The sequence below is a fragment of the Saccopteryx bilineata genome, chromosome 2, assembly GCF_036850765.1.
Source record: "Saccopteryx bilineata isolate mSacBil1 chromosome 2, mSacBil1_pri_phased_curated, whole genome shotgun sequence".
Taxonomy (NCBI): Eukaryota; Metazoa; Chordata; class Mammalia; order Chiroptera; family Emballonuridae; genus Saccopteryx; species Saccopteryx bilineata.
In genome coordinates this window covers 273,523,549-273,539,040 of record NC_089491.1, presented here as the reverse complement: position 1 = coordinate 273,539,040, position 15,492 = coordinate 273,523,549, and positions in this window count along the sequence as shown.

Genomic DNA, 15,492 nt, shown 5'->3' with positions numbered 1-15,492 from the left:
TAATCAAGTTCGAAGGGGCCCCTCCAACTTTCCTCCATCTCACTCGTGTCCGAATAAAAGAAACTTGAGAAGAACCTTTAGAAACGACTATTTCAGAAGCTCTGTAATCACGACACAGGGGAAAGGAGCCATTAAGCCTCCCAGCCCTTTGTTTCGGTTTGTGCACCCCGCAGTAGCCAGGGCACTGGCCTCTGGCCTTCAGGTGGAAAGCATCCTGCAGCAATGGGCAGGCGGGGAAAGGGGAGGGGCAGTGGGAAACACCTCCTGGAATCTTCTAGCATCCCCCAACCCCCCCCCCCCGTTTCCCCATTCCTTTCAAGCAGGTCTTGCTCACTGACATGGTTCCCCCCCCACTCCTCCCCCCACACTGGCTTCCCTTTCTTCAGGAGACTGGCAAAGAGGTCCTGCATGTCCAGTTCGGACCCACCCACACACACAGACCCCCCTACACTGGCCTCAGGGTCCACCCCCACTGGAAAGGCAGAGAATCCAGAATGCCTGCAGGCCACTCTGTGAAGAGCAGGATTCTGGGAAAGGGGGGTTGCCTAGGGATGTGGGCAGCCAAGGGTGGAGGGGAGGGGTGAGAGTGTGGAGGGCATACCAGTCAAGATGGCTTCAGGCACCTCCACTGACCGTACCCCCAGCCCTGCCCAGCTCTGTGGAGCCCAGGCTGATTGGGGGTGGGGTGGGGAACACCAGGAAGCAAATGCTGTGAGTTTAATGGAGGAAATTAAACTCCATTAATAATCGGAGGGACAGGCTATGACTGAGGTGTTCAGGGAGGGCAGCTTGGAGGAAGGGGCGTTTTCAGAGGAGACCAGACACAGTGAGCTGGAGATGGAAATTAGCCCGCTTGGAGTGGGGACTGCAAGGACACTGGGGCTGCAGCTATAAAGTGAGGTGCGTTCCAGCACCAGCCAGAAGGGACAGGGGGTGCCTTCCTAAGAGTGCTATAGGGACAGAGGCAAGGGACCTGTGATCAGGTGAATTTGCAGCCCATTTTCATATCACCAGGAACAGCATGCGAGAGAAGTCTGCCACTCAAACAATTATAATAATCATTCAAACCTAAAGTCTGAATGTCTAGACCATTCGGAGAGAAAACAGAACTGACTTTGTTTGCCTCTGTCCTTAAGATGGGCCTTCCTCCTCAGCCCTCTGGGCCACATGCGCCCAAACGGGTGGGGGAACTTTTATCATCTCATGGGACAAAGGTGGGGGGCCGCTCCCCAAAACACGAATGCATGAAGATTCACCTGATCCCCGAAAGCTGTCCACCACCCCCCTACAGGAGCGAGCAGGCTTCAAGCTGCGTCCTCCACTCCGTGGTCCTGGAGCTGAGTCTCAGACAGAACTGATTAACACCTAGACAGGAACAAGGATACTCAGGTGGTAATGCCCACCCCGGGGAGGCTGGGAAATTAGGCAGAGGCGGGCGGGCAGGGTACACAGCTGAGGGTCATCTCAATTTGGTTTCGCATTGATTTCGACCTTGAAAACGTTGCAGGAACATCATATTTGTCATGATTTTTCTAGTTTGGGAGAGTCCTTTCAATTCTGTGCTCTAGGGCCTGGCGCATACCTGGCCCACCTCACTCTATCCAGCGTTTGTGCCATTCACATGGACCGGTAGCTCTGTCTTTGTAACCACACCACTTGGGTTCTGGAAGTTTCCCTGGGCCTGCGCTCCCCTTCCCCCAGAACGGGACTCCCCCGCGTGAAATAGCGTTGGAGAACAGCGTACAGCCATAGGCAGGAAAAACATGACCTCACCACAAATGTCAAACACCCAGTCTGCCACCCAGGTGTGGGACCCCAGTGACCATGACCTCTGACCTATGTGGATCAGAAGCTGCAGGCCCGGGCTGCCCAGGGACTGAAAGCCCACAGTGTGAATGCTTCTGGTTCTCACAGGGCCAGATGGCCGGCAAATGTCAGAGAGGGAGGAAAGGCCGAAATTTCCATAAGAGAGCTGCAACCTGGGGCTGGTGGTGGGGTGGGCGGCCCTCTCGGAGGCAAGGGAGCCTCAGCCTCTGCAGTGTGAGGCCAGGAGAGCGAGGAGGAGGGTCTCTGGAGACCCGGGGGCCTACTCGGGGCCAGGGGCTGTAGCCCAGGCTAAGACCTGCGTTGGGGGCTAAGGGATCTGGACTTTATTTGCGCAGGGGCTGGGGCGATTGGGTCCTCAGAGATTTGGAAGCAGGTTTTAGGAATGATCTGACCCAGAATGCTTCTGAGGTTGGATTCAAGAGGGGAGAGAAAGAGAGAGAAATTGAGCAAAGAAAATACCTACTTCATAGAAAATAGGCATCAGGGTACTTGACAAAGGGTCCCAAAGGGTGTGTCTCGTGCTGCAGAGAAGGGGAGACCCCTGTACCTCACCCTACCCCCCAGGAGCTGGGGAAGTCACCTGCTTTTAGGAGCATGTGCTAAGAAAGGTGATTGAGGGTGACCCCAAACTCCAGGGGACTCACCTAGCACCCTGGGCGGCTGTTGGGAGACTTTTCCAGGCCGTTCGGTGAGTGCTAAGCTCAACACCAAGAGGGTGCCGGGAAGGGCACAGAGGAAAAGGGCTTGTTCCCTGTGTGCCGTCAGCCACCTGTTTCTAGCTGCCCCGGAGGACGGTCAGGAACCAGGGCTGTGCCTCGTCTTACCCTCAGCCCTGCAAACCACCCCGGCACGCCAGAGGGATGTGCATTAACTCCCAATTCAAAGTTAAGCTGGTCAAGCTGCGGAGGCTCAGAGAGGGTAGTGTTTTGCCTAAACTCACATAGCAGGGCCAGGTCTTAAAACTCTCACCTGGAACTTTTTTTGGTTATCATCAATCAGGGGACCTCTCTGTAACAAGGAGCTGTCCCTGCCCCTGGGCCACAGCCCAAACCCACAGAACAGCCCCGCTGCCCCTGGAGTGAGAGTATGGGGCCTGTGGGCAGATGGGGTCTTCTGCCCCATTCCAGGAGCTGAATAGGGTTCTCCCATCATATTCCAGGCAGAGGGGCCGGCTACCAGGAGTGGGGCGTGCCCATATGTGCGGGTCTGCTTCACCACTGGAGACTGGCAGACAGACGCAGCTGTAACCCTGCCCGCCCCCCACCCCCCCAGGGGGCTTGGGGAACCGTCAGGCCAAGGAAAGAGGTCTTGCCGTCGATGTGCTCCAGCTACCTGGGTTCAAATCCCAACTCTGACACTCCCCGCTGTGTGACGTGGGCCCCTTTGCAAGCCCTCTCTGAGCCCAAGTGTCCCTGCCCACCCGTGAGGTGGGAGAATTACAAAGGGATTAAGCAGAGATTAAATAGACTGGGAAGAACTAGAACCAGCCTGTGCCTTTGGATGCACCAGGGAGGGCTTCCCAGGACTGTCCTCTGTGGTCACACTGCCCTAGGGGATCGATACATGTGCACACACACACCCATACCTACATAGTACACACACACACACATATATTTATATATATTTTATTATTATTATTATTTTTTAAGAAGAGGAGAAGAGGGTGTTGAGCTGAACTGTGTCTTCTGTATGGAGTGTTCCTCCATACTGTCTACCTGTAGGGAAACAGCAGTAACCAGTGCTATTTAGCATTCAAGAGGAAAGCGGGGGCTCGCAGAGGCGGAGAGGGGAGGGAGGGACCGCTGCTCTTCCATAGGTGGCTCTCAACAGCTCCACCCTGGTCCCGTCACCAGCACATGTGATTGGCCCAGAGAAAGAGGTTTTAAGTTCAAGGCCCAGGCCAGCGGACCATGACATTGGGCTGCGTGTCCTCGGCAGGGCCCAGGCTGCAGCCCGGTCAGCGATGCTGCCCCCCTCCCCCGGTCCCCGGCGTGAGCCAAGCTGTCCCTGCAGGGACACAGCTTCAACAGTGACTCACCTCTTCATTTTTAGCCTCGTCCCCTCTGAGCCTGCGGCTCTGTTGTTGACGGGCAGCTGTTCACCTCGGGGCTCAGGGCCTGCTCTCTGCCTCCCTGTCCTCCCTCGGGCCCGTGCACGGAGACTGGGGACTGGTGTCCACCCCTCAGACCAGCCCTTGACCCACCCTCTGAGAGTGGGAAGCGGAGACCATGGACCCAGGCTGCACTTGGACCTGGTGGGGGGCATGTTCTGCTGACCTCTGTAGGGCAAGGCGGCCTGTCTGGAACAGTCTGGTCTCAGGATGCCCAGGGCTTCGAGCAAAATCATTTAAACTCTGCCCTGAGGGTCCACCAGCCATAGTCCGGGCTCAGGTCCCGTCCAGAATGGGATTGACTGTTACTTTGTGGCCACAAGCGAAGACGTCCACAGCCGAGGGGGTTTTGCGGCTGTTAACCTGCTGTCACACCTCCGGGGTTCAAGGAGCCTACAGCTGACAGGGCCCTTCTGCCAGCTTCTCCCAAGCTTGAGTAAGCAAGAGACGGATGTCCTCAGGGCCGTCAATGAGAGGCAGGGCAGGGGTAAGCCTCGGGGACCAAGTGTCGTAAAAATGCAGTCATGAGTCGGGAGCCAGCCACCCTGGGCCAGCGGGCTGTTCTGGGAGCAGCGGGCCCTCCCCGACTCTTTCTTTCCAATAAAGTCGAAAGAAGACCACAATAAAAACCCGAACGCCCTTTACCTCCACGCAGCCATTGTTAACATGTTAATGCACCTGCTCTTTCTCAGGCTACCCGCCCGGCCCTCTGTGTGTGTCTGCGTCTGTGTGATCATGGTGCTGCTGTCGGTTTTGCCAAACCCTTTAAAAGTCAGCGGCAGATATCGTGACCCTGAACTCCAAAACACTTCAGAGGCATCTCTGAGAATCAAAATGCTCTCCTACACAAGCACGACAGGGTGGCCACATTTATAAGTAGAATAAACTTGTCCAACGGTAGCAGATCATCTGTTTTATATCAAGATGTCCCCAAGGATCCCCACCACGTCCTTGAAGGCTGCTTTCTCTTTCAACCTTCGTACACGCCCCCACTTAGTGGTCATTGTCGGGGGACCGTTCTCTGTGGGTCTTCAGCATCCGCACACCTTCGAGGCCTCGAAAGATAGCGAGGGCCAAAGGGAGGCCGCATGCGTACTGCCCAGCGTTGGGATGGTTGCTCTGGTGACTCACTGCCCACAATAAACAACCTGGGTCCCTAAAGGTGGGCCTCCGCTCCAATTGTGCAGGCAACTTCCCTGAGTGGTACAGTGGGAATCAGGTGTCACACGGAGATGCTGGCAGTCTGGCTGCTGCTGGCGCCGTGACAACACCCTATAGTCCTGACCCGGGAGTCTCATGTCTTTGCCGACATCCAGGCCACCATGGCCCGTCAGGGTCACTTGTGGGGGGTTCTGAGACCCTTCCCAGCCACTTCCCTTTTGTCTCCTTTAGTCTGGGATCATCCCACGCCTTTCTTCGTCTTTCAGGACATCGATAATTTGAGAGAGTCTACACCTTCCGTAGAGTGTCCCACAAGCTATTTGTCCAACTGCATCCTGTGATCCGACTTAGGGTCAACCTCCCGGGAGGGTCAGCGTCTCCTGTCACCGATCCCACGAACGTATCATCACCGGTTGAGCCGGCAACTTCCATGGCTCTGGGCTGGAAAGGCGTCTTCACCCTTGTGAATGCCATCAGGACTCTGTGGGGAGATGTTTTGAGACTGCGGGACCGTCCTGTTCTCTGACTGGCTTCAACTAAGTCTGCCAACCTGGGTGAATGCACCTGGGAAGGGCTTTGGGCAGCTGACAGCCTGCGGTGGCCGTGACGCCCAATGACCGAGATCACAGGCCCCGCGGAGCCTCACACCTTCCCATCCGGCCTTTCACAGAAGACGGTCGCCGACTTCGGCAACAGTGACGGAGGAGGAAGGGGACCCCACGGGTCACCGTCAATCAAGCTCCTTCCACACACCCGTCTTTCTCGGCCACTTCCGTGACCATTTCTCTGCATGTGCCTGGGGCTCCTGGCTGCTCTGCTGTCATGCTGCACACGGTCAACACCAGCCCCTTTCAGCTCTGACATGCACAGCGGGGCCGCTGCCCCGTGCCCTGCTCAGGGACAGTCTACGAAAAGCAGGATGGTCAGGGCTGTCCCCCACGTGCCACTTCTAATCCTGTTCTCTCACTAGAGGCCGCGATGCCCCAGATGCTGGTGAGTGTGCCTGCCTAGGCCCATCAGGCGAAAGTGTCACATCTTCATTTGGAGGGTTCGGGGAATGGAAGAGTTGTTTCTACCAGATATTAAAAAGGGAGTTGTCTGAAGAGCCCCATGGCTTTTCAAGAACTGTCATGGCCAAGGTTCAGCGACCCAGCAGCCTCTCTGAGCCACCTCTGAATACAGAGGCAGACAGGACACCTGTGCCTGTTAAAAACCATGGAAGAGCAAGTCTTGCCCGGCGAGGCCCAGAGCAGGGACGGGGGAGGGGCGGCGTGTGGGAAGGAGGGAACAGCCGTCCAGCTGCTGTCGAATTTGAGTAACAGAGACTGAGGGAAGCAGCACCACTGGGGCCCAGGTCCCCTCACCAGCGCCCCAGGGTGAGCATGCCGCCGCCGAGGGGGGCGAACCCGTCTCTACTCATTCCTCAGGAAGACGCAAGCCCGCGCAGATCCCTTGCTGGCGTGCTTTCCAGCTGAAAGGGAAGACAGAGGACATTGAGCAGGAAGTAAGGGAAAGGCTCAGAGGTCCTGGTGCGCTGCCCGGGGCTGCGGGGACAGTCTGCTGTGGCTTTGGGGTCAGGGGAGCGAGGGCTCAGTGACGCTCCCCATGTAGTTCCAAGATGCTGAGGGGGAAGAGAGGGCTCCTCTTTCTGTCATCCCTCCAATCAGCAGTTATTAATTGTGCACCACTGTGCGGCAGGCTCTGGGGACACAACCCAGGACAAGTCAGACTCGGTCTTGGTCCTTGAGGGGTTTACAGTGTGCTTCAGGAAGAAGAAACAATTATCTCAGAGAATTAATACTCTACAGGGCGATAGTTTAGAGAAGAACCAGGATGAGTCGCTTTAGATGAGGTATGTGGGGGGCAGGGGGAGGCATCCAGGAAACTCCTTCAGAGGTGACTTTTGAACAGTGGAAAGAAAATGCCTGAGGAAGAAAGGGGGTTTTTGGCAGAAGGCACTAGTGGTGCAAAGGTCCTGGGGCTGCCACAAGCTCAAGGTTTCCTTTACAAAGGGAAGCATGTGAAGGGAGACACAGAGGGAAGAGCAGGGAAGCGTTAAGAGAATGGAAGATGAGAGAAAGAGGTGGAAAGGAAAGAACAGTTTTGAGAGAGGAGGGAAGGGAAAGAACAGTTCATGGTGAGGTGCTGACAGGAAGGTCCTGTAGAAAGGGACCAATATGTCACGGGCCCGTGGAGGGAGGGAGGGTGGGGGACGTTGCCTCTGCTTCTGAACGGTTCCTACCTGTCTGCACGTGTGGACCTGGCATTTTGGCTAGCTTTGTGTTCTAAATGTCTCAAAGGCAGAGCGCATGCCTTATACTTTATTTTCTTTCTACACAAGGCTTCCCACAATACTCTGTGCATGGCGGGCTCATCAGTTGTTGTTTGAACAAACCGATGGGTGGATGGATGGATGGATGGATGGATGGATGGATGGATAATGAATGGATAATGGATGGATAGATGGATGGATGGATGGATTTTCAAACTAGAACATGTCTCTTTGCAATTAGTTGGGTTATTTGTATTTCACTCAAGTTGTATAAATATTTTGCAGGCACACAAATGCTTGTGTGGAGCACAAAAATGAACATGCCTGCTGACTTAACTTAGAGACCATTTCTGGGGTCTGGCCAGTGGCTCAGTGGATAGAATGTTCACCTGGGCATATGGGCATCCCGGGTTCAATTCCTGGTCAGGGCACATAGGCAAAATGACCATTTGCTTCTCCCCACTTCCCTTCCCCCCTACTCTCTCTCTCTTCCCCTCCTGCGGCCAGTAGTTTGATTGGTTCGAGTGTGGCCGGGGCACTGAGGATAGCTCCTTTGGAATGCATCGGCCTCAGGTGCTAAAAGTGGCTCAGTACTCAAGCATTGGCACTAGATGGGTTTGCTGGGTGGGTCCTGGTCAGGGCACATATGAGACTCTGTCTCTCTATCTCCCTCCCTCTCACCTAAAACAAACAAAAAACAAACAAATAAACAAAAACATTTCTGACACGCAGGTCTTCTAAAGCAAGGATCAGCAAGTTGGCAAACAAACTCTTGGAGGTTTAGAAAGAGGCGAGGATTACCTGCTCTCTCCGGGGAGGCATGGTGGCCTAGCCAGATACACCATGTCTAGATGAACAGGAACAGAGAGGTGGTCCCCAAGAGAGGAGGGAAGGAACTGTGGCCAGATTACTAATGCTCACCGGTTTTCCATTCCCTTTCTTCTAGGAAACAATGTTGTATTATATTCCCCAGGCTCTGGGCAGTTAGGTGTGGCCACGTGACTGAGTTCTGAGCCCTGGAATGTGGGCGGGGTGGGTGGGCACTACTTCTGGGCCTGGCTCATAGAATTCTTCTTGCATTTCTTCTCCATGCACAGGCTGAATGGCGAGGCTTCCAGGGATGTAAAGGAGGGTGGAGCCACAGGGTGGAGGGAGCCTGGGTCCCTGAGTGAATGTGGGAGGAGCTTGCCAGCTGGCAGCCACTCAGCTACTGAGAGTTGGGGGCTGTTTGTTACAGCAGTTAGTGCTACTCATCCTGACTGATACAGAGGAAATGAGGAAGGTGAGAAGTGGGGCTCTTCCGTCACACAGGAGGCTCCAGGAGAAGGAGGTCTCAACTCAGTAGTGTCTAGATGCCAACTGCTGGGACATAGGACAGGAACATAAACTGATTCTCTCTGTGACCCCAGTCTGGGTGGACAAACTCAGGGAAGGAAGGACAGGTGGGAGATATGAGAACCAGAGCACCCCAGATAAAGCCACTTGATGTGGGGTTAAAAAGTCCCCTATTTTTAAAATAAAATGTGGGGAGGCCCTGGCCAGATGGCTCAGTTGGTTCGAGCACCATCTGAGCACAGAGGTTGCCGGTTTGATCCTCGGTCAGGGCAAATACAAGAACAATGTTTCTGTCTCTCTCTTTCTCTCTCCCTTTCTCTCTTTAAAAGCAATAAAAAAAAAATTAAAATGAAAGGTGGTAGAAAAAGGTTAGATTGGAACTTCATCTTGAAAAATAAATTAAAAGCAGTGAAAAATTTAAAATAAGCCAATTTCATCATAATTGACCAAAGTGTGGTAATTGTTAGATTAGACAAATGACAAAGAATGACCTTTTTTTTTTTTTTTGCTAAAATGTTTAAGGGCCTAATCATCACCACTTCCATGGCTTCTGTGAATCCTTTAAAATCCAAGTCATTGTCTCACTGGGTGAGCCTTAGGACAGCTGGGTGCCCGGTGCCCCGGCCCAGCCTGTGACCCTCAGGGGGGTGACCCCCAGCTGCGGTTCTGTGACTAATTTCCCAGAGGTTCCACGGTTCCCTGCAGGATGTGCTCAGCATGACCTCTGCAATTGCCACTTCCCATCTGTGAGGGACCTAAAGAAATGGCAGCCGGCAAGAAGGACACCTTCCGTGGACCTTCCATGGACCTTCCGTGGCTGACCGACTTTGGAACCACGGCCGAGGCCCTCCCGGGGGCTTCCCCAGCGGCAGCGGACCTTGACTTCTGGAGTCCACCGAGTCCCCTACTCCGACTTAACTGATCATGGGGAAGAGGTTGTGGTGTGTAGTGAGTGTTTGCTCCCAATCCAAACAAAGAGAAGAAAAATAAGAGCAAAGGAAAAGAAGAATAAAAAAATAAAAGGACTTTGAGAAATGCTGAATGCTCTTGCTAAAGCAAATCATTTCCCAGGGACAAGGGAACTTGAGAACTGAAAAAAAAAAAAAAAAAAGAAGAAGAAGAAAATAAATTACAAAAACAGAAAACAAAAAAACCCAGCTAAAGAAAATACCCCCCGTTGCAGAATGGCGTTCGTACCCTTGGTGAGCCTCCTGGCACCTGCCGGCATCGGCTTGGGAGCCAGCTGGACAGAGTGCTGGACATCTGGAAGTTTCTTGGAAGCTGTCCCCTGGCCCAGGCTCCGGAAGTGGCCTTTCTGCAGTCGGTCCTGGTGCCTAGGTTTCTGTCGGAGAGGAAGTGGAGGGTGAGTTGTTTCTTCTGGAACCAAGGACGGAATGGATTCTTCTTGCCATTCGGGGCCCTGCTCTGGTGCCACCTCCTCAGGACGCCTCCCCTGACTTCCCCTCCTTCCCCAGTCACTCGGTACGCTGTCACCCTACCTTACAGGCTTCATGGAACGTGTCTCCACCTAAAATTATGGGGTTCCCGCTTGTTTTTGCGCCTGTCACACTGGCAGGCAACTCCATGGAGGAAGGGACTTGACTTGTCTTATTCATCAATGCTCCCCCAGCACCTGGGAGAGTGTCCAGCACGGAGTAGGTAGTCAACAGATTCTGCCTTAAGTTGAAGCCTTTTTAAACAAACATTAAGAAGAAATTACAGAGAGCATCGTTGCATTTTAGAACGACTAGACCAAAGAGTTTACAGAAAAATTTATATGTGTGTGTGTATGTGTGTGTGTGTGTGTGTGTATACACACATATATGTTCTGTAGGTGACTCATGAATACAACTCTCGTACAAAGCACATCCTGTTCCCTGGGACCACATTCCCAAATAAGCTTACTGCCCACAAGCCTCCGTTCGAAGCTCTGTGGGGACACTGGCTGTCTCCATGGGGTCTCTGACCCGTCCCCACCTCCTCTGCACGAATGTGGTGCACGTGCACACCGTGACGTCTCCATCACACTCCAAACATGGACCACACACCCCATCCACACGGAGAGGATGTCCTAAGTGACAGCCACCAAGAACCCAAAGAAAGCCAAGATAGCTCCCCAGGGCAACAACCTGGATGTGCTGTGGGGTGTTGGGGACGCCCAGGGACACCGAGGGGGAGGGACAGCAGCGGGGACCCCAGGAGGGCTGAAGTCTGGTGGATGAGCCCAACCATGTGCCCCTAAGTTACGATGTCTTCCTCCCGGAGGCGGAATGAATGCAGCCTCAGATGCTGCCGGCAGCTGTTTGTGGCACCCCCCCCCCTGCCGTGGCAGGCCAGTGACTTTGAAACGGGGGTACTGGAATGGAACCTGACAAAGGGGCCACTGTCTCCGAGGGAACCTGACATGGGCCCGGCCGGGCCCGGCGGGCGGGAGTTTGTACAGCTGTGGCTGTGAGCAAACATGTACTTTGAGCTGACCCGGCCTGCGGCGTCGGGCATTAAACCTGACACTTTCCAGATGCAGGCGCCCTCGCCTTGGCACCGTCCATGGCGCCCCGTCCCCGGGTGCGCACGCACCCGCCCGCTCTCACTCACGCCGCGGTCCTCTCAATGCCGCATTGTACCCGGGGACCCTCCTGCAAACCCCACACGCCCCGACCTGAAGGGCGGGAGGCCTCAGCCCCCTCCCCAGCCTCCTGCCCCCAGGTGGGGTTGGGGGCCGCTTGGACTGCCGTCCTTCCTTGTGCCAGGCTCCAGGTGGGGCGGTGAGGGTTCTTTTTGGCCCATGTGAGGACGCACCCTGAGATCTCTGCAACCAGACAAAGGGAGGCCCAGCAGGAGTTTGGGGGTGGAGATCTCCCTCTGTGGCCACGCTCAGTCCTCATCTGACCTTGAGCACGGCCTGTGTGGCTCCTCTGTATGGGCCCCAGATGCTTGGGGATCCCTGGGAGGGTCAGAAGCCCCTGCCCGGGCCCAACCGTCTCCAGCTCTGTGGTTCTGAAAACTGCTCCACTCGGCAGTCCTAACTGGCAGGTGGGGGCACAGATACCCCGGGGTGACACGCTGACAAAGGCCAAGTGACAGGTAGGAGGGGACCCTAGGACAGTTTGTTGCATAGAAGGTGGCTTGCTGGACAGGGGACACCTAGGCCTCAGCCCCGCCACGGGGTCTCTGAACTCACACAGGCAGGAGAAGCAGGTCTGCCCTCCGTGCTGGGCGCCCACAGAGAGCTGTCGTCTTCCTCGCCCTGCCCCTGGGACACGGAAGGGTGACACAAGGTGTCACTGAGCTAACAGCACTGACTCACAGGGTGTTTTTCCTGCCGGGACAAACCTGCGGACCCTGGGGACACCTGATCACTCGGCGGGCTGGAAAGAACGCTGGGCGGCTCAGAGGCCCCTGCGTTCACACCTCGGGCCACCCTGTGCAGTGGCAGGTGGCCCCCAGTCCCTCCTGAAAGCATGTACTAAGTACCCTCTGGGCTGCTAGAGAAATTGAATTACAGCAAAACAAACTGATTTGTGGGGACGGCATGCCTGAGTTGGTCTCACCGGTGGTCAGGTCTCACCGGCTTCAGTTCATGTAGACTTCGCCGCATCTGACCCGCCGAGCAGGCTTGGAGCTCGGGAAACCGAGGGAAGGTGCCCATGTCTGGGGGTCAGAACAAAAGCTCTCTGCTGCCCCTTCTTGGAAGGGCCCTGATCCTATCACGGGGGTCCCAGCCCCATGGCCTCATCTCCCCCCAAAGGCTGCACCTCCGAATGCCACAACACTGCCGGGTGGGGGTTTCCAACCTCTGCATTCTGAGGGGACACAAACATTCAGTCCATAGCAGTCACGCTGAAGGGGGCACCTGGGTCCCTCAGGGTCACCTGCAGGGAGGCTCTTTATTCCTGAGGGCACTGATATCCGCGCTGGCTGCGGCGTTCCTGGGCCTCCGGCCTCAGCTGGGCCTTGGAGGTGGCGGTCCAGGCAGTAAAGTGCCCCCAACCCCAGGCTCGGAGTCCTGGATCTCGGTTCCCTCTTTCCCACAGTGAGCCCTGGGCCAGGCCCCCGTCTCTCCCCAGGGAGACCGTGCCCCGGAGGCCCTGGGAACCGGCTCCCCGCCCCGCTCCTCTGGTGTGGTGTCTCAGACCTGGCCTCGCATCCGCCCGCCCTGGCCAGCCCTCAGCCCTGGTGATGAATGGGCCCATTCTCCTCCCGGCAGACAGACAGCGGGCACACGCTCCACCTGCCCGCTCACCTCTGGGCAGGCTCTGAATCCCCTTTGTGTGAAGCCGGTGGGGAGAGAGGGCTCTCTGGGGCCTGCGGGAGACACTCTCTGAGCTCTGCCTGAGGACAGGACCCCCCCCCCTCCCCCAGGGCATGGGCTTGGTCTCTTCTGGAACAGGAAAGAGCCAAAGGAGTTCTGAGCTGCGGCTCTCAGACCAGGGGAAAACCAGGCTGGTGGGCCCACATGCTCGCAGCCACGGGAGACGACTCTAGCTGGGGGTCTGTGATTCTGGGGCGTCCCGGGCAGCCTAGATACGTCAGTGAGTGTGTGCTCCAGGCTGGGGAGTTTGAGAAACGCAGCCCAGTGAAACCGTGGAGCTCTTAAGAAGGTGGTGAGAAAAACACCCATGAGTTCTCTCTCTCTCTCTCTCTCTCTCTCTCTCTCTCTCTCTCTCTCTCTCTCTCTCTCTCTCACACACACACACACACACACACACACGACAAATAACTGGCAAATAAGGGCCCTTTAGTGGGTTGAATTGTGTCCCCTCAGAAAACTATGTTGACTGACGTCCTAACCCTAGGGACCTGAGAACCTTATGAAATAGGCTCTTTGCAAATGTGATCTAATTAACACATGGGGTCATGGTGGGGGGGTGTCTCATCCTCAAGGTGGCCAGGACCCCGGCTGCATGAAGTGACACACAGAGGAGAAGACCACGTGACAACGGAGGTGGAGATTGGAGAGATGTGTCTACCAGCCAAGGAACACCGGGGGTGGCCAGCCACCCACCCGAATCACCCGGAACCCAGCCCAGCGCACGCACGTGCGTGAGAACTTGCCCTTCCCTGGGTCTCTGTGGCTAGGCGACTGCCACAAGGCCTGCGGTTTGGGGATGATCGGCGGCATTCCCAACCTCTTGGAAAGCCACCAAGCCTTCCTCGCTGGTTGGACTAAACCCTCACACCCTCCCTCCCGCACAGAAATTTTCACAGGTCTCTTTTATTGGAATGAAAATTATTTTGTTTTCAAGTCGAGAGAAAGGGGGCAGGGTCGCAGGGAGGGGGCGCTCGCTGCGCGGGGAGGCCTTGAAACCCCCGGCCCGCGGGGCACCCCCCAGGCCTGTGCAGGGCAGATGTCTCTGTCCAGAGCTGGGTCCATGGTTGTCCCGCTCTGGCCTTGTCTTCCCCCACCCCCACCCCCACCCCCCGGAGCCACGGGCTGTGACTGCAGCCTTGTGTCCCCGCTGAGGTGGCCCACCTCCCTCTTCCTGCACAAAGCTCTCTTTCACCCTCCGTGGCCTGGCTTTCTGGCTTTGCAATCTGAGGTGGGGGTTCTTGCTCTCTCCTTTGGCAGCAATGCAGCGGCGGCGCTGAAATGTTTACACTTGAGCCTGGGCGACAGAGGCATCAGGAAACGCGGCCGCCGCTCAATGGTATGACCAGCACGCGCCCACTTCCGTTTTTCTCAGGTGTGGGATGACGCTCTACACGGGTACAGGGACGAGCACGGGACAAGGACAGCCTGAGAGCAAGGTCCACGTTCCAGCTCCTCTGCTGATTGCCTGACCCTTGGCCTCTGTAAAATGGGGGCAGCCACTGTCCCTTCTACCGCTGGGGTTACCGCGGGGTGACACGGCTTGATTGTTCAGTGTCCAGTTAACAATGGTGAGCGTCCCCGATGTTGTTGTCCTTGTCACCTCCATGTGTGAGACCTGGCTGGGGGGAGGGGGTTCTTTTGCCCTCTTTTACATGTTTTTGTGGCTTTTACATGATCTCAACTGAGCAGGTGTCGTTCTTATATATTGGAGGGGAGGAGAGAACCCAACATTGAAAGGGGGGAGGACCCCTCAGCACTCTCCAATGCCCCACGCGTGTGCTGAGTGGTTAGAAATGATAAATGGGGGACGCGTTTATCTCTCGCCCCCGAGAAAGCTGCTGCTTTGTGACGAAGCACACCGTGCCCAGGACAGGGTATGAGCACACAGGAACAAGCCATCAAGACAGGTGTCAAGAGAGAAACGAGGAGTGTGGCCGGGGAGGGTGGGGGCCTGGGGCGGCCTCCGAGGTGTCAAGACTCTGAATTCCAAGTGTCTGCCATGATTTCTGAGCATGAGCTCCCAGGAGAGAGAGAGAAAGGGAGGTCTTCCAGTGAAACACTCTTGAAAAAGATGAAGGTGGCTGTTGGCACCGGGGAGACCTAGAAATGTGTTGGGGGGCGCGGGAGGCAGAGGGGTGGCATGCAGGTCCGGTTCAGATTGGTGTCAGTCTCACCCCCCCCCCCAGTCTGCTCTGTGACCCACTGCTGGTGGCAGAAGCCGGGGGGAGGGGAAGACAATGGCACTAAGAGGTCTGATGGGAACAGACTGGCCCGCGGATGTTTGTCCTCGACCGAAACCAGTGCCTCGTCCGCCTCAGTGCCTTCGTTTTGGTTTTTGAGTCAGCACGCAGCATCCACCTTGGTGTCGTTCAACCCATGTATCTTTTCTCAGCCACTCAACCTGGTCCCTTCCTCTGTCGTGTGCTGGGTTCTATGTTAGTGGCATTTCCCTTGTTCGAGGTGCCTTCTACACGA